The sequence below is a fragment of the Halyomorpha halys genome, unplaced genomic scaffold (assembly GCF_000696795.3).
Source record: "Halyomorpha halys isolate HHAL.00 unplaced genomic scaffold, Hhal_1.1 Scaffold186.1, whole genome shotgun sequence".
NCBI lineage: Eukaryota > Metazoa > Arthropoda > Insecta > Hemiptera > Pentatomidae > Halyomorpha > Halyomorpha halys.
Window position 1 is genome coordinate 597,582 of NW_027116002.1, and position 23,080 is coordinate 620,661.

The window sequence follows — 23,080 nt, forward strand, 5'->3', positions numbered from 1 at the left end:
AAGGTCATAAGGAATACCCCCAAAATAATTTCTAACAATTGGTAGACTAGAAGTGTGACATCAAACCTCCATCATCACATCAAAGTTCCGCCTGCTGGGAGGTTGCAATAACTAGATTAAGAATAGGACATGCAAATCTGACTCATTCACATCTGTTCAATAATCAGCTACCGCCAAAATGTTAATATGTTAACGGTACACTAACAGTCAGCCACATCTTTCAGGAATGTCATTTCTATGCTGCGTATTTAAGTAGATTTGGAGTAAGAACTAGAAGACGGAGATGCTTCTTCATTGGTTTGATGATACCACTTTTTATTCTCTGGAAACAACCACATTTTAAAGTTCTGGAATCTTATTCAAAGTGAAAATCCCTACTTTTCCATAGCCTAATACCTTTATCCATTTAAACATTTAATTAAATCTTTAAACTAAAATTAAATATGTACCGAAACATCCAATGAAGAGTCTGGGGTTCAGTACTTTGTAAGGGGAGACCAACATAGGTTGTGCAAGGAGATGATTTGATCAGAATCACGCTCGACTGCCTGATTTTTACCCAATTAAGGAGGCTGAGTGAACCCCAACAGGGCTCCAGAACCCACAAGAGTTGACTCACGGCTACAGTGTAATAGAAAACAATTGTCTACCCAGCCGAATTTGAACTCGGGTGGAGTTAATAGCCACGGGTCTTACCCCGCGGCAGCCCGCACTCCCAAAACATTTAATTATGTTACTTAATTATTCAGTTTTTTTTTTAGCTTCTTTACAACTCACTTATTTTTCCTACTTTTTTTCTATTAACTTCTTTAAATAATATTTATAGTAATTGTAGGAAGATAGTCGGGGTGGCGGTCAATAAAGGTATCAAAATAATAGAAGAAAACTATATTATTGTTTACCAACGTTTCACCCCACTTTGCAGGAAATTATTTATAATAATAATATATTTATTTAAAACTTCTTTTAATACTTATAGGTTTATCACATGTATGAAAAATATTAATTTTTCATACATGTGATAAGCCTACAATCAAGTAAAAACAATTTGATTATTAATGGGAAGAATTCTTTTTATATGCATATTTATGTTTGTCCGTTTATGTACATGTTAGTTTTATAAACAATTACAAAATAATAACAAATATACCGAAATGATTGTGATACGACTTAACTCTGAGTAGACAGTTTTGTTTTCCTGAAATGAGTGCTCTTTGCGGATTCAATTGTAAATTGAAACATATATATATACAAGTATCAAAAGATGCATCAACCAAAGACCTCCTTGAACTATTACTTGTTTTTTAAATAATTGATTTAACCTTTGCATATTAGATTTTTAAGATGCTTTATTTATACACTTATACAAAAACTAATAAATAGTGGTTATATTTCATACAATCTTGAAAAGAAGGTTATTTCAAAATATAAATATTTTATACTACTGATTATAATTAAGCTATGCAATCCATAAGCACTTTATTTATCTCGTTGATATGCTCTTCTTTCTCTTATATAATGGATTTATATTTATCCGAGATCTACACTGTCGGAAAAAAAATAGAAAGAAAAGAAGAACTGATAAACAAGAAAAAAAACCTTATCAAGTTATTTCTTTGTTTTTTCTTCTTCTAGCTGTTGTATCTATACAGTAAGAAATTGATGTCTTATAAACATGTCTCAAAGAACATTCGTCTCCTTCGCGAATAATGTAGTTTTGGGTTTATTCATGGATTCGGGAAATGCTCCTAATATTCAGTACTGTTTTTTACAAATGTTTTTTTATAGTAATAATCCATTATAGATTTCTTGGAAATGTAGTGAGTTATTTTGTACTAAATTTATATCTTCAAAATTATTCTAATGCTGCTCTGTTGCTTTAAAGCATACTAAACCCATTTTAACTCTTTAAAAAAACATTGGATTGGTTCCGAACTGACCTTAATAAGTTATTTCAAAATTATATTACCGCGACATCCTTTTTGGGAAAAAAATAAAAATCGTGGCACCCTTATTGGGCTACGATTAAAATTATGGCACCCTTAATGAGCTTAAAAAAATGGAAAAATGTGGGAATAATTATTCTTGGAACATTTAAATATGTATAAGGACCAAGTCGTAGCTGAGCAAGCACCAACTTCGACAGTTTCGTAACCGCAGTGGCGCAGGCTTCAATCTGTGGTGGTCCCACGAAATGAAAACTTTACCCCTACCATCGTTAGAATAGAGTGACATAAAAAAATAAATAAATAAAAGGGGTAAATATTTATAAATAGAATAAAAACTTCTGTAATGCATTGTATATTAGCTATTTTAATTTTCTTTTTGTATTATTTTGGAAAAGTAACATTCCCTTTAGGCATCCCTGGTATACACTTGAGCCATTCCAAGGTTAAAAACTGACTACCTTAGCAAATCTGTTATAAAATGTTATAATACGAAGAGCCTAACTTCGTTTAAAGATCGTGTATCAATGTTGAGCCATTAAACTGTCATATTTGTTGTCAAACATCTTTTAAAAATGAACTTTACTAGAATAATACCGGCCTAAGATGGATTATGATTAGGACAGGATATTGGTCGATTTAATTTACTGAATAAATCCACTCTCATGTTACCTCGTTCCAATAATCTGATCTAGTTAACACCATTCAGGCTGCTTAACTGAATTGAGATTATGGAACATAAATAAATTATTCCCTTATCCTATTTCGTTGATCAGATATTCTTCCACAATCTTTACTTTTTTTTTTTAAATCGTAACATTTTTGTATCTTTCCATATTCAAATTTAGAAATAATGTTAATTTCATTATTACAAGTCAACTTTATAATTGATTTTGTAAATATTGAAATAAATTTAGTGATCTATTCGTTTTGAATTGATATTACTTTATGAGATTACTGATAATCGTCCAGTACAGTCCATTTTTGCAAAAAAGTCGTACAAGCACCACTCTGGTTCAAATGGACCTGGGAAACAAATGTTTCAATTATTATTTAAAAATGGATTGTTTTAAATAACAATAATTTGGTAATCTTAAAATGTAATATACTTTAATTACCAAATACAGTAAAAGTTTGATGGTCCAAAAAGTTCGTAGTGTCTAACAGAAGACAATTTTAGCTACTACAATAGGGCCAGAAGAAGAAAGGGCCATTTTTCAGTCACATGTTAGTTGGTAACCCTTATAGCACCTCACTACTGGTTATTATGGTTTATACTAGTGGTTTAACGAATTGACTAATGATTGTTATGTTATTAAAGATGTATTAGTTAAATAGAGTTAGCTCTGCATTTATTTTACCTTTAATTATTTATTTTGCATTGTTTAAGAGCGGTATTACACTATCAAATTTTTTGATAAAGATGTTTTATAAAAGATCTTTTTTAAAGAATTGCTATGAACTTAAAATACTCTTACAACTATTGCACTACGTAAAAGTTTTTATCAAAGTTCAGCGTGGTACAATACGTCACCCTTTAATTATTTAATGAGCCGTTTAAAAAAAAAAAAGTAATTTTTTTTTTCAAACATGAAATTCCAATACTTTTTTGGTATATTATATTTTCAAAATAAAATAGAGTTAGAGACAATTCATTTTATACGACTTAAAAATAACCAATTTGTACGAAAATAAAACTCTTTGTTAGTAATATCCTGATTCTGAATTAATTATTGAAAAGAAAGGTTCAACACGATTTTTGTTACAAATTTTAAAGATTAGTTTCACCTAGTAATCGTTTCACCTAATAAGACACCAATAGGATTAAAACACTCTAGTTAAGTCATATTATCACTTGCTTTACTAATATAACTACATTTTTTTTTCAAGATATTCTATTTTTAATTTTTCAATGATTTGCTAATTGTATATTTGTAAATATAATAAATCAAATTATTTCACCGTTATGAGGTGTAGATATTTGACCGTAGATTACTGATTGGAGAAGATGGTTGGGGGGTGCAGTCAGCAAAGAAAAACATAATTATTTATGCCGACGTTTCGACCTGAGTTTCAGGTCATAGAACATAAAACTGAAAACAAATAGTATACAAATAAATTTTATTATTTATCACTCAATTCAATATTTTGTATAATTCCAAATTTATTTGTATACCATTTATTTTCAATTTTATGTTTCTCCAAATGATGGTTGTTATCTCTTTAGTTCTATAGCCCTGATGAAGACCTGAATATCAGGTCGAAACGTTGGCATAAATAAATATTTTTTTGTTTATTTATGTTTTTCTTTGCTAACCGCACTCTTCCCCCCCCTCCCGACCATCTTCTCCAATTAATATTTCACCGTAATTTAAAATCAGGTTGAGTATATATTTTCCTCTAAAGAAGGAAATAAAACTAAATGATAGCATTCTTACAATTAAATGAGAACTTTCACTCTGTTTTTTTTTTTTTTTAATTTTATCCTTATAATCTCCTATAAGCATATATATAATATAAGCATGAAGTTATATACTCATATTTAAGTTATTAAAATTTGAAATAAAATCAATTAAAAGCAATACATCTATTTATACTCCAAATCAGTCCCCTTAATTGATTACAAAAAATTCAATGTTTTAAATTTTAACTAATAAATTACATTAAATTATAATCGATATTATTTTACTTTATTTTTTTGTTATTTCTTATTTTGTTATCATTTAATTTATATATTTATAAATATGGTGTGAATGAGCTCTACCATCCATAATACCATTGTCTTAATATATGACAGAATGTAATATTAAAAATTAAAAAATACATATTCCTTGATTCATATTATAATTAAATTTATATTTTTCTTCTTATGCTTAAATAAATTTTTGAGATGGAAAATAACGGGCATTGATTTTTGACCACTTATTAATATCAAACGATAACAGAAGTCAATGTGACATTAATAGGCCGCATGATAGTCAGCTGACCCATATCAGGTGATTTCGGCTAAACTAGCTGATATTGTTGTCAAACATTATCGAACCTGTTGCAGCTCTTATCAAATCAATAAGCAACAATGTCATTGTCCTCAACAACGATATGAAAGCAATGAATAACAATTTAAAAGCAAAAATTATCTACAAGAGATAAAAATAATTGAGGTAGTAAATAAAAAATCAGTTTTAATTTTGCTTTCTTTTATTCTGCCAAAGTAAATTAAAGCATTGTTTTGTATTTTGTATAGCATTTTGCGAACCGTTTTTAAATTTAATGAAAATGTAAAATCAATCTCGCTCTCCCAATATGTCAATATTTTTTGGTAAATAAATCGGTTTAACAAAAACATCCATTGTACATAACGAGGATGATTTGGTTCTGTAATGGTAAAGCATGCAAAGCTAATGCTTCTAAAAATTTGTAATTGAAATCAGTGACTGGTAACACTACGCACACTGTTTTATCTGAGATTATGTGGCAATTAACGTTTTAGCCATTCTTAAAAATTATTGGGATCTAGTAAACCTTTCAACCTTCCCAATCAGGAAATAATAGGCTGTTAACCTCTGAATAATCTCTTACTTAAGGGGTATGGAAGAATTTCAGGAGTTTGAATTGGAAAGATTTTGAAGATTCCTTGATTGAACAGCTCAATGCCTTATTTTTAACTAGGTTTGATTACAGTGTAGCTATAGAAACTGCACGTATATAAAAAGAAGAGTTTGGTTGTTACAATTTGTGTTGCTGAAAATGTGGGCTAGTACAAATATTTTTATCTGGAAGTAATACAGTCGGAATAAACCTTAGATTAATTGGTTTAGAAAATGGGAGGCCTGAAAAAAATAATTATACTACATTAGTATAGAGGTGAGCCCTATAATCAGCATGGAACCCGAGAATAGAATCTGAGAATCTTACCAAAATCTTTCTAAAATTGTTGTTAAGAGAAAAGAAGGCTCTAATAGAGGATTTAGGAACATTAGAATTATAATTTTACTATATGGGGTATATGCTTGAAGAATCTGAACAAATATAAGTATATAATTATGCAAAAATATATTATGTACAGGAATTAATATGAAGGCCATTTTTGGGTTAATTTATGTAACTTAGCTGTTATTGCAGAACATAGCTGTCTGAGAAAAAGGGAAGTAAACGAATACCAAGATAAGAATACCAAGCAAAACCTTACAGGAAAACCACCTCAAAAAAGGAGATCAAAAAAACATGAGGAAAAAATAAATAAACACAGGAAAACCAAACATGAGTAGGAAAATTCTGCTAAGACACGCGATTCAGCGATACTGGGCTTGCGAACCTAAACAACTTAAGGATTATTGTGGGCAAAATCGCGATAACTATTAACCTATTAACCTCCTCGGCCTGTTTCCTTATAAATATTATAAGGTTCTTATCCTCATTTTGTCACGATGCGCGGAAAACTTCGTGTATACGTTTACCTAAAGCTTACCTGCAACTTTCATATTCAATATTTCAAAGGCCTGTAGGTATTTCAATACTTACTAATCCCTTTGGAGCATTCTCTAAGCTTGTTTAATCCAATTAGACTTCTTAAAAAAAAACCTCAGTTTAGTTATTTGAGTCAAAGAAGAAACATTACAGTGTCCTGCAAAATTTTCGCAATCTAAGACATTACTGAAAGAAAACTTTCACAGTAGCTGAAGAACTTGTTACTTATGAAATACGAAGAGGAAGGTGTCCTTGACCGACGCACAGTGCGGCGTTGGTTTGAAAAAATTAGCAGTGGAGATGCGACGTTGGAAAGGAAAAATGGCTTCAGGCGACCATCAATGGTTATTCATGAGGTTCTGCAGGAACCTGTTAAGTCAAATCCGTCCACAAGTACTAGTGAACATGCCATGGAGTATGGTGTGTCGAAAGATACTGTTAGTTGCCATCTACTCTCCATGGGGAAGGTGAAAAAGAGCAGTAGACAGGTCCCTCTCGAACTTACACCTCAGCAATCAGCTAAGAGATTAGAATTTTATGAACATTCATTGAAAACCTTTCTTGTATGAAATTTTATCGGAAGATTGTCACCTGTGATGAAAATTGGGTTAACTGGCGAAATGGTCAAACTGCTTTTCCGGTTGCTGAGAGGGGGCAATTTGGGGGGGAAAAAAAAGACGTACTTTGAGTTTTATGGAATTTCTAAGGTGTTATTCTTCACACATTTTTTCCTTATGGATGTCTTGTGAATTGTGGACACTATTTCGAACAACTAGAAAGATTGTACGCGAAGTTATCAAAGCGTTATCCTGTTTTGATCAACCGAAAAGGAGTTTTATTCCAACAAGATAATGCTCGTCCTCACACTTCCCGTCGAACCAAAGAAAAGTTTAAAAAACTCCTGCCTCATCCACCATGTCCAGAGTCCAGACCTCGCACAATCGGATTACTACTTGTTTCGATCCATATCCCATTTCCTTCAAGGAAAAAAAATTGATAATTTTGCGGAAGTTGGAATGGTCCGAGAGCTCTTTGACACCATCCCAAAGAATGGTTTCAGCGTGGGATCAAGCAATTGGCTAGCAGATGGCTAATCACGGTAGATAACAATGGACTATACTTTGAGTATTGATTGTATTTTACATCAATGAAATAATAATACAAATATATGGTTGAAAAACGGTTTTTTTTTTGGTTTTTTTTATACATCATATTAATATAACAAGTTGACTAAGATATGTGCTCACATCAGATCATAGACGATTCCCACCACATTGGCTATGCTCAACTAAACCTAAAGTGATATAAATAGCGTTCTCAATAGACACTAATGACATAAGAACCGGTACGAATGGGCCTCAGTAGGTCAAGTGCAATACTGGTTACGGTTCATTATCAAACTGGACCGCTTCTTGTCATTCTATTCCTTACCCCTAGTCCATTCTATCTGAATAGTCGAGGGACATTAATTATACCAACATAATGTATGTGAATGTACTTATAATATAAATATTTATTCCCGTAATTCGGGATAAAAATGGCCTTTGTCTTCTTATATGAGACATTATCCATTTTAACTATTAGAATGCCGTTCACTGAATACACTTATGTATAAGATGAAGAAAGAAGCACAGTCTAAAATAAATAAATAAGTATGAGCACTACCCTTTGCACAAGCTGAAAAGGAAAGTGACAAGAAAAATGTGTATTCATATAATAATTTAAAAAAAAAAAAAAAAAAATGTTCTTTGTTTTTAATAGTTATATTTCTCTTCATATGCTTGGCGATATATAGTTTTTTTGTTGTTGATTTTTTTTTTTTTTGCAAATGATAAGATATATTTATTATCTACATATATTATTTTTGTTAATGTTATTGACCTAATATAGTCGAATTTTTAATCGTGTTTCTGTTAATTTGCGTGATGTCATAATTAGGAAACCAATAAACAATAATTAGTTCATATATAATTCTTTCTTGTGTATTGCTTTGTTTATGTTATGAGAAAGATGCATTCCGCCGTTGAACAGATTTGATATATGTAATATAAAAATCGTTGTGACTTATTTTAATGCACTAATGGGCAAAGAGCATAAACATTGGTATCATACATTGGTATGATCAAACGAACGATAATGGTAAGAAGATGACTGGTATTACTGCCTCAATGGGCCTAGTTCTAGGAAGTGCCTGTTCCACCATAGAAGAGTGAATCTATACCACATACCATTCCAAGGATGGTGTGACCAATAATCCTAGTGTCCTCCTCCATCCAATATTCTCTAGAAATTTATGGAATCTCATTGATGTGAGAGTATGCCAAGGAGCTAGTGTAGATTCTAAGCACTCTTTTACTGTTCCTAACTCAGGACCAGAGTTTTCGTGGTGAGAAAGAATAGAGGAACATGCTAGACGTTGAAAAGTTAAAAGACCCTTAAGTCTTTTTAATTATTGAATGGATTTTATAATGAGGAACTTTCCCAAGAAGAAGATACAATTCAACGATGGAACAGCTGTTAGAAGGCAACAAAAGATACATCGTAAGAACCTCTAGGTCCTCGACAAGCAATGTACCCTGGTTTCGGGTAGGAATGAGAACTACTATCACTGTCGTAAAAAATGTGGTGCGTATATTAATGATTTTCGTTTAGGAATATAGTGTAAGGAAGTGGGAGAAAAAACATTTAAACCAAAAAAAGAGAATATAGGACATTTCGTTTAGGGAGCATTTCCGAAATTCCAATAAACTGATAATTTTTGACCAAGAAATTAATACTAGTCCCTCCTTTAAGCCTCGATTAAATGCATGAAGAAACAATACAATTGTCTTGTCATTTCCTCCTTCCATTTGCTGAATGCGAAATTGGATATCAAGTAGGCTTCATGAAGAAATAGTCTACAACAGATTTTCTCTGTACGAATACATTGGAAAAAACAAAAATTTATACTCGTATATACGCACCATTTATTTACCGATTTTCATAAAATATATGGTAGTTTCATCAGAGGTAAACTGTACCGGGGTTCGTTTCAAATGGATTTACCTGCCGAACTCATAACCTGATAAAGGTCAAAATGAAAGAAGTACAGAATGTAAAGAATGTAAAGAATGTGGTGCGAATGTGAGCTACGTTCGAGTTCAAGATGACACTTCCGAAAGTGAAGTTACATACACAGTGGTATTGAATAAGGTGGTTTTCTCGCATGTAGGATATTTGACTTAGCTCTAGCATATACTGTAAGCAGAGGAGGAATTCGCATTGGAGGAACCGTGTTCATCCAACCCACAATTATCTTGACTTATGCAGATTTTGTTGATATTATCAGAAGAACTTTTACAGAAAGGTGGGAATAAGGGATTTCTTTGTCTTCAAAGAGATACAGCTAAAGTGAAACTTGTGGTGAATAAGAAAAAATCCTAACACATGCGTGTTGAACCCCGTGGTGTTATCAAAGGTCTCTTCCAAATAGATATTGGTAATAACATACAGTTGGTGAGGTTGAATAGTTCGTATACGTAGGTTTTTGGGTGAACTATGACAGATATAAATGCAGAGATTTAGAGAAGACAGGATGCAAACCAATGCAACTCAGGCCTTCATAAGCTCTTTAAATATTGAATAATCTCCTGATCATAAAACCTAATATATCTATACGACACTACAGACCCGTTTAAACTTTTCCTCAAAATATTGGACGCTGATAAGAAACTAATCTCCCCATGATTTGAAACGAATATTCTAAAAAGCATATTTGTCCCTATTTAGTAATGGTGTATGATTGATTCGAATCAACAGGTTAGTAGAATGTACAAGAACCCTGATATTGTAAGAGTTGTCATGAATATTGAGTTTTTAGATGAAGAGTTTTTAGAGCTATAGTAAGTAGGTAAGTATATTAAATCGAATTTTGAATAAATTATAGAAACAGAGATATATGCAAGATTATGATGTTATGGAATGTAACCAAATTTTTAACCTACTCCTAGTCACAAAAAATAAATCAAGAATATAATAAAATTTTAAAATAGGAGTTAACAAGATACTGTCAGTAGCCAGTTGAAAGGTACATCAAAGAAAAATCCTTGATACGATGATAGGTGCTAGTTAGATCGTATATAACACGCTCCATTATTGGCTGGAGGTCGGGCGTACTCCATTGTATCGTCGCCTTCTATTGGATAATGCTAGCAGAGAAGTTGGATCTCTATGCAGTCAAGATATATGCTAGCAGAATTCGAGGATCAGCATCTGAGAAGAAGTGATCGTGGTAGTGAAGACCAGAGACCGTTCGTTTATTTTATTCCTTTTGTTTTAATTTGTAAATATAACTTTTTAATAATAAATTTATTTTATTATACTGACCTTTAATAAATAGTATTACTTAACTATTATAACGTTCCCAATACAGAACGTGTCGAGGTATAAATGCTCACCTCCATAATCTCTACAACAAATCCTCAAACGATTCTTTTCCTCCACAAAAAATGTCTGTGGTTTTAGGCTATTCATGCCTTCAGAAAATGTCGAATGAAATAATTGTCAAACATGAATTCGTCTTACAATCTGTTTTACTATCAGCGTCAGTAAGAAACAAAACAAAAATACAACATCCCATTGGTAATTTCAGAGTGACAATGGTTCCAAAATTAACAATACCTCCAACAATACTATTGTTATAACTCAGCGAAAATAAAAATAAATGTATAGAGATCAGGGAGTTAATGCATAGTGCATAAATGCATAGTGGATCACCCTTTACATTTACTTGGTATGATCCTAACGTTAAAATAATGCTGAAGACAACACAACCACACATGAATATAGATTCATAAGCATCTTACAATATAAAAGGAAATCCGCATGACAGGCAAACAAATGTGCTATCAGTGTCCTTGATTTATGTAAGAGGAAGGACTCCTGCGGTGGCAGCCTCTGAAGCGAGGTATGGTCTGTTCCAAGATCAGCTGGAGTCAGTTACATCAGTGAGGTCACTGGAGCCTCCAGCCTTTAGCTCTCTGGATCGCTAGGTCAGTCAGCCATTCCGCAACTAGGCAATTGAATTTTATATTAGTTCAACAATTACTCCATAGTTTGCGCTTTAGCAGATTACAAGTAGTGCGTGAATAAAGTGCAAAAAGTATACATCTGGAAGATTAATTTAAAAATTGTGGAATCGTTATAAACTAATAAAAATGTAAAATATTAAAACAAACCCTTGAATTATAAAAATAAGAAGATAGTTTGAAGCAGATTTGGGCAAATATTATTCGAATGACGAGACACGAATATTTTTTTATTCGTGAATTTTCTACTCGAATAATCAATTATTCGTACAAAAAAATATGATTAACTATCTGAATACTTTTTTATTCGTCATTATTATACACGAATAATCAATTATTTGGGCTAAAGAAATCGAATAACCATTTGAATACTTTTATATTCGTCCATTTTATAGAAAAATAATCTCTTATTAGAAAAAATTAAATGATTAACCATTTGAATACTTTTATATTCGTCCATTTTATAGAAAAATAATCTCTTATTAGAAAAAATTAAATGATTAACCATATGAATACGTTTGTATTTGTATAAAGACGAATTTTTTGTCTTACAGCTATACATAGATATATTTTATGATCACGTATAGATTAATTTTAACTTTTCTGATTTCTAACATGTTGAGGTCCTTTTATATGTTTCGGGATATGTAGAATAAGAAAATGCTATCGATTTTAAGATTGCCTATCAATTTATTTGAACTTTCTTGATTTCCAACATGTTAGGATACCTTTATGTTTTGAGATATGTAGAATATGAAAATACTATCGATTTATTTTAACTTTTCTGGTTTCTAACATGTTAGGTGGTCTTTATGATTTTGAGATATCCATATTTCTTATCTTAGTTAAAATAAATCGATACGCGATCTTAAAACCGATAGGATTTTCATATTCTACATATCTCAAATAAAGTGACCCTAACATGTTCGGGATCAAGAAAGTTAAAATAAATCGAAACGCGATAATTAAATCGATATGCAATCATAAAATCAATAGCATTTTCATTTTGGCATATATTGAAACATATAAAGAGACTCTAACATGTTAGAAATCAGAAAAGTTCATATAAATCGATGAGCGATCACAAAATCAATATCATTTTCATATTCTGCATTCCTCAAAACGTATAAAGGGACCCTAACATGTTAGAAATCAGGCAAGTAAAAATAAATCGATACGCGATCTTAAAATCGATATAATTTTCATATTCTGCATTCCTAAAAGCGTATAAAAGGAATCCTAACATGTTAGAAATCAAAAAAGTTCAAATAAATTGATAGGCAATCTTAAAATCGATAGCATTTTCTTATTCTACATATCCCGAAACATATAAAGGGACCTCAACATGTTAGAAATCAGAAAAGTTAAAATAAATCGATATTATTTTCATATTCTACCTATCCCAAAACATAAAAGGGGACCCTTATGCGTTAGAAATCAGAAAAGTTAAAATTAATCTATACGCGATCATAAAATATATCTATGTATTGCTGTAAGACAAAAAATGTCGTCTTTGTACAAATACAAACGTATTCGGATGGTTAATCATTTAATTTTTTCTAATAAGAGGTTATTTTTCTATAAAATGGACAAATATAAAAGTATTCATTCATTTTTACAAATCGACAAGCAATCTTAAAATCGATATCTTTTTCATATTCTGCATTCCTCAGAACGGATAAAGGGACCGTACCATGTATTAGAAATTAAAAAGATTAAAATAAATCGATATGCCATGTTAAAATAGATAGCATTTTCATTTTGTACTCGTCTGGATATGTGAAACAGAACCCTCATACATTAGAAATTGAAGGTGGTAAAAAAAATGAGTAAATTAAAAAAAAAAATTTTTAATTTAATTTAAAAATCAAATTTTTATTCGAATAATTTTTCATTCGACTACTTTTTTATTATTAAGTAATAGTACTTTTAATATTCGAATAAAAAAAGTATTCGAATTCTTTAGTCGTATTTTTATTCGAATAAAAATTTATTCGTCTCTCGTCAATCGAATAAAAACTTCGAATAAACAAGTATTCGTCTCTTGTAAATCGAATAATTTTTGCCCAACTGAGCTACACTAGTTTGAAGTGTATAAGATGGTCGAAGGGTGCGTTTAGCAAAAATACACAAATAAACAAAAAAATATTTATTCGTGCTGACGTTTCGACCTGAGTTTCAGGTCTTCATCAGAGACCAGAGCTTGCGGCAGAGATTCTGGCTAAAACTCAGATAGTTTTAAATTGATATCGAAATGCATAATAATGAAATAATTATTTAAAATAGTTCTTTTTACCAAGTAAACATTACAATGCCATATTTAAATGAATTATTAAAGTAATGCAGATAAATTTATACCTTATTTACGAACAAAACATAATTGCAATATCATTAAAATGGAAGTTTAAGTAAATTTTTATAAATCTAAACTACCCAACGCCATCTTTACACTGAGGGCCCAATGGGATCAGGATAAGGTCCTCTAACGCTTATGATCAAAAAAAAAAAAAAGATCAAATTTGTGGTTAGCATCCAATATGATGTTAATAATGTCAAAAAAATTCCGTTTGCTGATCGCGGATTTTTCCAGGCCGATTTTTTACTTAGCAGTAGTCATCCTTCAACTATGATGATCGTCAGAATTTTACAGTGCCATAAAAGGGATCAAATAGTGTTTTGAAATCGTTATCCTAAAACCTATTACAAAAAATATATATGATTAGTTTCATTTTTAACTTTAATTTGAATATTATATTTCTAAATAATTTATATAAATTTGTTGAGAAATGTTATATCTATTAATATAACTTTTATATTTATGTCAATCTACATGAATTTCTGCGAACCAATGGAATAATTTGCATCGTTAGTATATATTAGTGTTATAGTATGAACAAAAAAAAAAAAATTTAACACGAGGAGGCCCCTCACCTCCGGACTCAAACAGCTGCTGAACGGATAGCTCATATGTAAAATTAAATATAACAGGTAACCTTTAAATACCAAAGGTAGTAAAAGGTAAGACACAACACGAATTACTTTTTCTTTCTACACAGTAATGCACTACTAACTCACATTTTATTTCTGTTTTAGAGGGTTCGGGGAAAAAAAAAAAATAAAAATGTTAAACGATTTTTTTTTCTACTGTTATGTTCCTATAGTTTATTCTAAGGGGACACCAGTCCAAGCATAAATAATTTATTATATTTTCACTTCATAGCTTTTGTTAGTATCACATAACTGACATGATCGCAATTCCCTCCGTAAACACGTACGTTGCGTAGGAACATTTTTGGCTCCCTTGCGTTTCCTGCTTCCTAAAGATGGTTCACGAAGTCATTGGCCAGCTGGGTCATTGGCTGTCTTGTTGTGAGTTGCCGGTTGGTGTCTGCTGTAATAGCGACTCTACGTGACGCCTTGTGCTGTCTATTTACCAGTACGACACAGGCGGGGGCAATGTCGGCCGGGTGTGTTGCAAAGAGGGTCACGAAAGCTGTAGGGGTCTGTCAGCAAATCACGAGACGACCTGCTTCATATCAGCGATTTTGTATATCAATGACAAGAATGATGTTTGGAAAATCAAAACAGTACGCTGTATTCTGAAAACATCCTAAGCAATATTGTGTTCATTCTCTAAACGGCTTTAGAAAATGTCTTCCAAGTTAGTCCTCTCAACTACTCAAAGTGTTTAATAAGGATGAAAAGTATAATGTACGACAATAGTATGGTAACAATTATTAATTTAAAAACGTACCAATCCCATTCATATTACATAAAAAATAAATAAAATCAGATTGACAAATACAATTTTTAAAACAGCAGTGAATTTTTAACGTATTACTATCAAATTCAAACCAGAAGATGCGAATATAATAAAAAATATTTAAATAGTTTTAGTTATAACATGCATTCATTAATTATCAATTAAAATCACTTTTATTTAGAAATAAACTCGGTTAAAATTTATTTGAAATGAAATCCATTTGAGTTCATAAATTTTCGGCTCAACCACATTTGGTTTTTTTGTTTACCTTCACAAATTTACTATAAAGTCACCTGCCCAGCTAATAGAGACTGAGTGGGACCGACCACCATTTTAGTCTTCTGCAACTTAAATCCTTTTTTGAGGTGTAGATAGTTGACCGTAGATTAATGCTTGAAGAAGTTTGTCGGGGGGTGCGGTCAGCAAAGAACAACATAAATAAACAAAACCATTGTTTGCATTTGCAAAACCATTTTGGCATAAAATAAATAAATATGGTTTTGTTTATTTATGTTGTTCTTTGCTGACCGCATCCCCGGACAAACTTCTTCAAGCATAAATCCTTTTTTATGGAAGCGAACACACAAATCTTCAAACGGATGTTGGATGGCCTTCTATAAATGGTCGGATAAAATCCCACTGTATTACCACTTAGAGACATTGGCTTGAGAGACCACTTGGCTTTGTAGGGTTTGAGTGTACCCAGCTACAATAATTGTTGTCTTCAATCTGAGAATTTTCTCTTATTTAGGCCAAAGAGTCTCAAGAGTCTCAAGAATCTTAAAATCGATTCTACTTTCAAAATATACGCCTCCAATAACCCAATCAAGAATTTCAAGATCGAATAAAACCCGAATAGATCATATAAACCGATATATACTAGCATAATCTTATAATTTATGTTATTTCCATGTTTATGCCTCCGATTAACCAATAATGGACCTTAAGATCGAATAAATCTAAAGGATTATAATAAACCGACACGTGAGCTCGGAATCTTAAAATCGATTGTATTTTTAAAACCAACGATGGACTTCAAGATCTAGGAATTCCATAAGTCAAATAAATCGATATCTGAAATCTGGTTCTTATAATCAATTGAATTTTATTATAAGCCTCCAATCATGCGTCTTCAAAGCAAAGAAATCCCAAAAGTTAAAATAAACCAATACTTAAGCCAAGAGATCATTGCACCATTCTCTCAAGTGGTTTTTTCACTTTATAGAAAATTATTTGTTCATTTAACACTTTTGATTAAATTTATTTATATTTATGAAAACCCTAATTTAAATACTATTAATTAAATAAAAGTATTTATTATCTTTAAATTTAATTCTCATTAAATACGTACTTTTAATTGTAATTAGAATGAGAGGGATTTTCCTCAATAACCGTATAAACTCGAAAAATAAATGAAGAATTGAATAAAAATAATTTAATTAGTACGAATAAGAGATCTCGCCCTCTATCTTTTAGTTAAAGTTAAAGAGCAAAAGAACGTTATACCCGAAATAAAAAATATATATATATTAATTATTATCTTTATCTATTTTCTCTCAAAGCTATACAGGTATTTACCTATTTATTCATTCTGATTGATCATGAGTGAGTGGAGTGAAGTGAATATAAGTGGGACATTTTTTAATTTTTTTATATTGGCCTTTATCAAATTGTGGTACGCATACATATCAAAAAGTACTGGAGGAGTTCGAGGCGATAACGAGCTTCAATGAGCTTCTTACAAACATAAAAAAAAAAAATAAAATAAACTTTATAACTTGCTAGAATTTTAAATTTGTGGCTTTATGTGATGCAATTGAACCCAAATATGCAATAAGGAACCAACGAATATTTATGCGTTTAATATGATATATTAATATGAAATATCTTTCCTTTTTTTAGAGAATTTTCTTTTACTTCAAGCCTAAGTTTCGTATTAGCATCTATATCCCAGCCAGATGGAGGCTTTGCTTTTTATTTTTAAGAAATAATGATCATATAGCTTTGAAACACGGCAAAAAATGTTTTTTTTATTGATGATTACTTTATTTTTAAAGATTTGAATGACACTATTCTAGATATAGGATTTTTCCTCCAGAGGAGGGGGAAAATTGCCGTTTTCTTGTTATGATTTTCTGTTGTGAGTTCTGATATAGTTACACACTACGGAGAAAATCACTGAAATCACTTCATGATGAAGGAGAAAACAGCATGCTAAGGACGATAGTCTTATATAATAATTATTTATTATTTTTCTTATATGACTAATCAGTGCTATAAAATGGTAGAGTAATATTATGATAATTTCTTTTATTTCTTTGGTTCTTACTCCATAAAAATGAAAACAGAGAACCATCGCTTTGGAGAGCCTTTGATTGTTCTTCGCAGATAGTGAACTCATAAGGGTGCTATAATATATTTTTTAGTCAGTACATGAAAACTCAAAAAAAAGTTAATAGTTTTTCAATACACCAGTTGTCCGGTGTAGAGCTGAAGGTGGTTTTACGACGTTTGATCTTTAAACCTAAAAAATAAAGGAAGAGATTTTAGACAGATTTAGACTTTTTCTTGCAATAAAAACTTTTTTAAAAAACTAAATAAAAACTATCCCAACTTAAAAATTGTAGCAAACAGTTTTTTACTCACTTAAAAAGAGACAGTTTTTCGACATATCTCTTAAATACGATCCATATTTGTTTGACCTTACTGTGCTTATGTAAAGTTTAATGAAACTGGAACAGACAGGAAATGGTTGCATAACCGAAGCAAGCGAAGGATAACGAAAGGACAAAAAAGAAGTTGAAGATATTTAAATGGTTTAATTCGTGCGTCCTGGGGATCCAGGAAGGATGTCACTGCTCTGCCCTTGACTTTTCTTCCTCTAGGGATTTTCAAATGTTGCACAAAAGGTTAGCCACTCAACTGCTTTATTCCGTACCGAGCAAAACATATTAGATTTCTTAAGATCTATGATGGCATTAGTTAAATTTCGAAAGTTATATTAAGAAATTTTTATAATGTAAATTATTATTTATTATGTAAAATAAGTCAGTTTACTTTTAATTTTGATGCATTTGGGAGCTTTTTAATGATGGAGTTTGTCAAAATATTATCATTTTTATATGAAAGATAAAAATACTTCATGTACATTTTTTTATATAAAAGAAACTAATTTTTTATGACGACAAAAACATAGCAAACCGTCGGTTCGTATTTGACTGTGGCGCCGACTTCCCCACAATTTTCATTTTTTTCTATTTATCTTTACCAATATTTTTAATAGTCCCCTATCATTATAAGTACCAAATTCCGCAAGTACGTGCACTGAATATCTGGAAATTTGTATTAAATAGGTACAAGAGACAAATTAATTAATTCACTATTATTGAATTACTAACGTAGTATTACGCTGAGGTGTTTTAGAAACTGATTTTTTGGTTATAATAGATAAACTTAAGGTTACCTAGTGACATTGCAGTTCTCTGATATGATGTATTTTATTGCATTATTTCCTGTTGCTTTTCCCTTTCTAGTTGCAGAGAAGTTACTACATTATTCGCAAGGGGAGGTAGGGGAAACAGTTTAAAATTTTCCGACAATTTTGACCGGATTTGGCAACTTACCAGAGTTGCGTGTATATATGCGGATTGGAATGTATTCCTCGAAATATACTGTTCCCGTCTCCCCCCTCCAAAAATTGGAAAACTGAGCTATTTGAAAAGCGTCTGTAAGCAATTGCGAGTACAATATATTTCAGCAGTTTGAAATAGGTCCTCTGATCTCAAATTTCCGAACTTTTCAGGTTCTCCAATTAATGGGTAGGATGAGGACAAGCCCATCTACAAGTCGATGTCTGTGATGAGCTGCTAAATCCACTTTTTCACCATCCATTATTGCGGTAATGGGCCATATCCCAGGCCAAATCTACAATTATTATTTGTTATCATGGACATTTGTGACGTCATACATCCGTCCCCTAATAATAGTTATTAGTCCGCTGCACTATTTTATTCCATATACTCCCCGTCACCCATATAATTAAAGCAAAATAACCCCCATGCTACAGTCCTAATTAATTTTTGACGTTTGAATGAAAACGGATTCATATAAACTATACTTCGGGCTTTATTTATATACTATATTTGATTTATCCACCTCAGCTATATATCACAGATTGTAACATATAATCTGTGAATCCTGAATACCATCCTCAATATTCGATATGGATTGATGTCAAAAGATCAATGTCTACAGAAGCTTTTCATCGCCAAACCCTTTAAAATGTAGTATGGGAGTTAATAGAAAAAATTAAAATATAATAAAGGAACTCTAAAACTGTTAAAATGGAAAACTTGGCGACGATTTTCCTTCAATATTTCAAGAACAGAAAATTACTTTGAAATATCCTTCAAAACTTATATTGAAAATTCGGGCCAGGGGTGAGTGCTTTATATTGGACTATCAATTTGACTCGAACTTAATTAAAAGTTTAATCGAAACTCCAATTAGACCCTGAAACGATAAACGCTTCAACTGGCCCAGCGAGTTGAGGAATAAATGGGAAAGGATAATCAATCATTTATCAGCCGTAAAACACTGAATTATTAATAGAATATAATTAATAATATTTTGTCCCTAATTTTATTTTCATTAATTATTATTATTATTAAATTTAATACTTAGCAGTATGATCAAAAAGTTGGTTCAGTTTACTGAGTATTAAAATTAACCTGTTTCCTCACATAATTATTCTGCTTCAAAACTTTCTGAGCATTCTCTCTCATTAAACCATTCTTTTAACTTTGATAATACATCTATACTAACCATGGCAAAAGGCCTATCTCTGAAAGCTTCTACATCCAACTAGAACCTTATTCCGTCAATTTAAAAACCGAACTTAATAGAATTTTTTTTCTCCATAGTTTATGTTATTTAATAATTTTTAAAACATTTGTTGTCATTCTTCTATACATTTCCTATATAATATATATTTTTATCTATTTTTACCCTTCCATATATATAACTTGTAACGTATTTTTCATCTTTCGGTAGTACTTTTTAACTCAGAATTTTGCCACCCTGCGCGGGTGACCTTTACTAGCTCGTCTGTCGTCTTTGCAGTAAGTTATGTCTTAATTTGTGTTCTATTTTTCTTATTTTTCCGTTACTTCCTTGCCCTTCTCAATTATTTTCTTATTCTTTCTTACTCACGTTATTTGTGTTCTCACCATATATATTATTATTGTCATATTTTCTAATTACTTCTTTGTCTTACTTAACTGTATATTTTATTTTTGTATTCTTTTTTTTTTTTTTTTTAACTGTTCGTATTTCGTTGTTTCTTTGCATTATATAACGTTATATGTGTATTTCATTAATTATGTTAGTTTACTCACATAGGTTTTATTTCCCACTTCTTTCATTACTTTATTTTTATCTATATTCATTCTGTACAATTATTTATTTTAATCATTCTATATATCCTTTATTCACTGGATGTTATCTTGTTTTTTGTTCTTAGCCCTGATGAAGGCTAGAAATTATGGTCGAAACGTTGGCACTAATAAATAAGTTTTTTAACTTAATTGTGTTATTCTCTGACCGCACCCCCAACTGCCTTTTCTTATATATATTATATACACGGTCAAAAATCCTCTCAATGTTAAAAGAATCATGTTGACGGGGATTCGAATTCTGGGACCAGATCATTTAGGCTCTGAATGACTGCAGCGTAGTTGTCTAAATATACAATTTGATGTCCTTATTACATTGTATAATATTTGAAACTAACAATTATATATGTCGGTATATATTTCTGTGCTTTTGTTTTTTATAGCTCGCCCATAAATTCTCAGTCCCACGCAATTTCGCAAAAGTGTAATGTCCCTAAACTGTTCCTTTAAACCTGTAAAACTCGTTCATTGGTTAAAAACGTAACAAATTTTCCGCCTTTACGGTCATGCTGAATCGCCATCAGATACTATTCCATCATCTAGCTCGAAACTTGTTAAGGCAAATGGTTCAATTACTGTTTATCCTCATATATATTTATGTATTTGTATATATTTATATAGTTTGTATACCTCAACTGTTGATATGTTTTTATAAATGGGGACCTCATGTTAAAAATTCACTCCATTCTGTATATCATTTTCAAAAAAAAAAAAATTGTCTAATAGCACTCATATAAACAGATTATAAGATATCAGCCAATAATAAATCAGTACTTTTTTATACGAATAAACAATTGTGTAAAAACATGACTTTTGCCAAATGAATCCACTTATTTTAGTAGGTACTTATTTTTTTCGGTAATCGTGCTTGATTCGTCAATCCGCTTCTTACCTGTAGACCTTGAATATAATCAAGGAGGTTTTGTGAGTTGTTGGCCATGAATTTTTTTATTATTTTCTATAAATTTTGAAATAGTGATGATTCTTTACTTGTTTGTGATTTTTTTTTTTACTTGATGCAGGTTAGATCTGTTGGTTTGACATTATTACGAATTATAATAAAACTCATACTGTAGTCTCTCAGATAGGCCGATCATTGTATTTGCGTTAAAACTAAGGAGAACCTCACTCCAAATGATGCACCAAATTGATGTCCTTTAATTCATATATACACATAGCCACGGATGCAGGATGCAGGTGTCTGTTCCTGTGGGCTGTTTCGCAATCCATCGTTATGCAGCTGATGAAGCACTTCGTACAAGAGAAATTGCGGAAGACAAAAATCCTAACTTGTATTTATTAAGTTAGATACCTTAATATACATCAATAATTAAAACGACTGTACAATACAGATCTTGTTGCTTTAACAAATGGAGGCTACATTTTAAAAAATGTACGTTCTTGATATGTTAGCAGGATTCTTTGAAGCAGGTTGCTTGGATGATTGTTTCTCCTTTCGGCAACAAACAGATCTTCTCGAGTTCTGTTGTTGGATATTCTTAAGATGTTTATAGAATTGGTTGGGTTGATCTTCTATATGAGCCTGACGCTTCATCTGCAATTATGACTTCTTCTTGAGATAATCACTCAGAATGATGAATGAATTTTACTAATCACTCGATTCATTGTTCCTTAACATCTCCGAACTTATAAAATAATTCGAATTTGGAATCTCGACGATTCTTGGAATTGTTGTTATATGTGGTTATATATTAACCTATACCCTATAGGTTAATAGAGTTGATGTATTTTTGATCGGTTGATAAGGCTCTTAAATTGGTCTATTGATTCCTTCAGAAATTGTTTAATTACCCCTGGATTGATTAGAGCATATAGCATATGAATCTACATATCACCACTGATACATTTAGGAGGTGAAGACATGGTTTTTTAAAAACATAAAGTGAAATCTAATGTTTTACTTGGATCAGTGAGTGAGTTAGAAATAATCTGACGGTCTTCAAATAAGAAGACTGGATTACTTTAAATGTTTCTTTATGTAAAGCTATTCCATTGAACCATATGATTCATCTTAGTATCGCTCAGCATTCAGACCAAACAAGAGATATGGTAAACCAGCAAGTGCGCTGCATTCTTCAACATTTTTGTCGTATTTGTAGAGTTCTGTACAAGATATGAACCTACATCCTAGAATCAGTCAGAACGAAATTAACAATCTAGGAGACTTCTTTCGAGCGATTTGCTTATTTGATGCCTTTAGTGGCTTGATAGGTTGCTGTCACTGTAATTGAAAGTATCTCTTTGATATTCTATTCGCTAAATCTTTGACATCTCTTTTTATACTTTACTTATATATTCATTTTGAGATAAAGTTTTTGTTTTCTTTTTTTCTAGCGAGATAACTCCACTTCAAACAGGAAAACA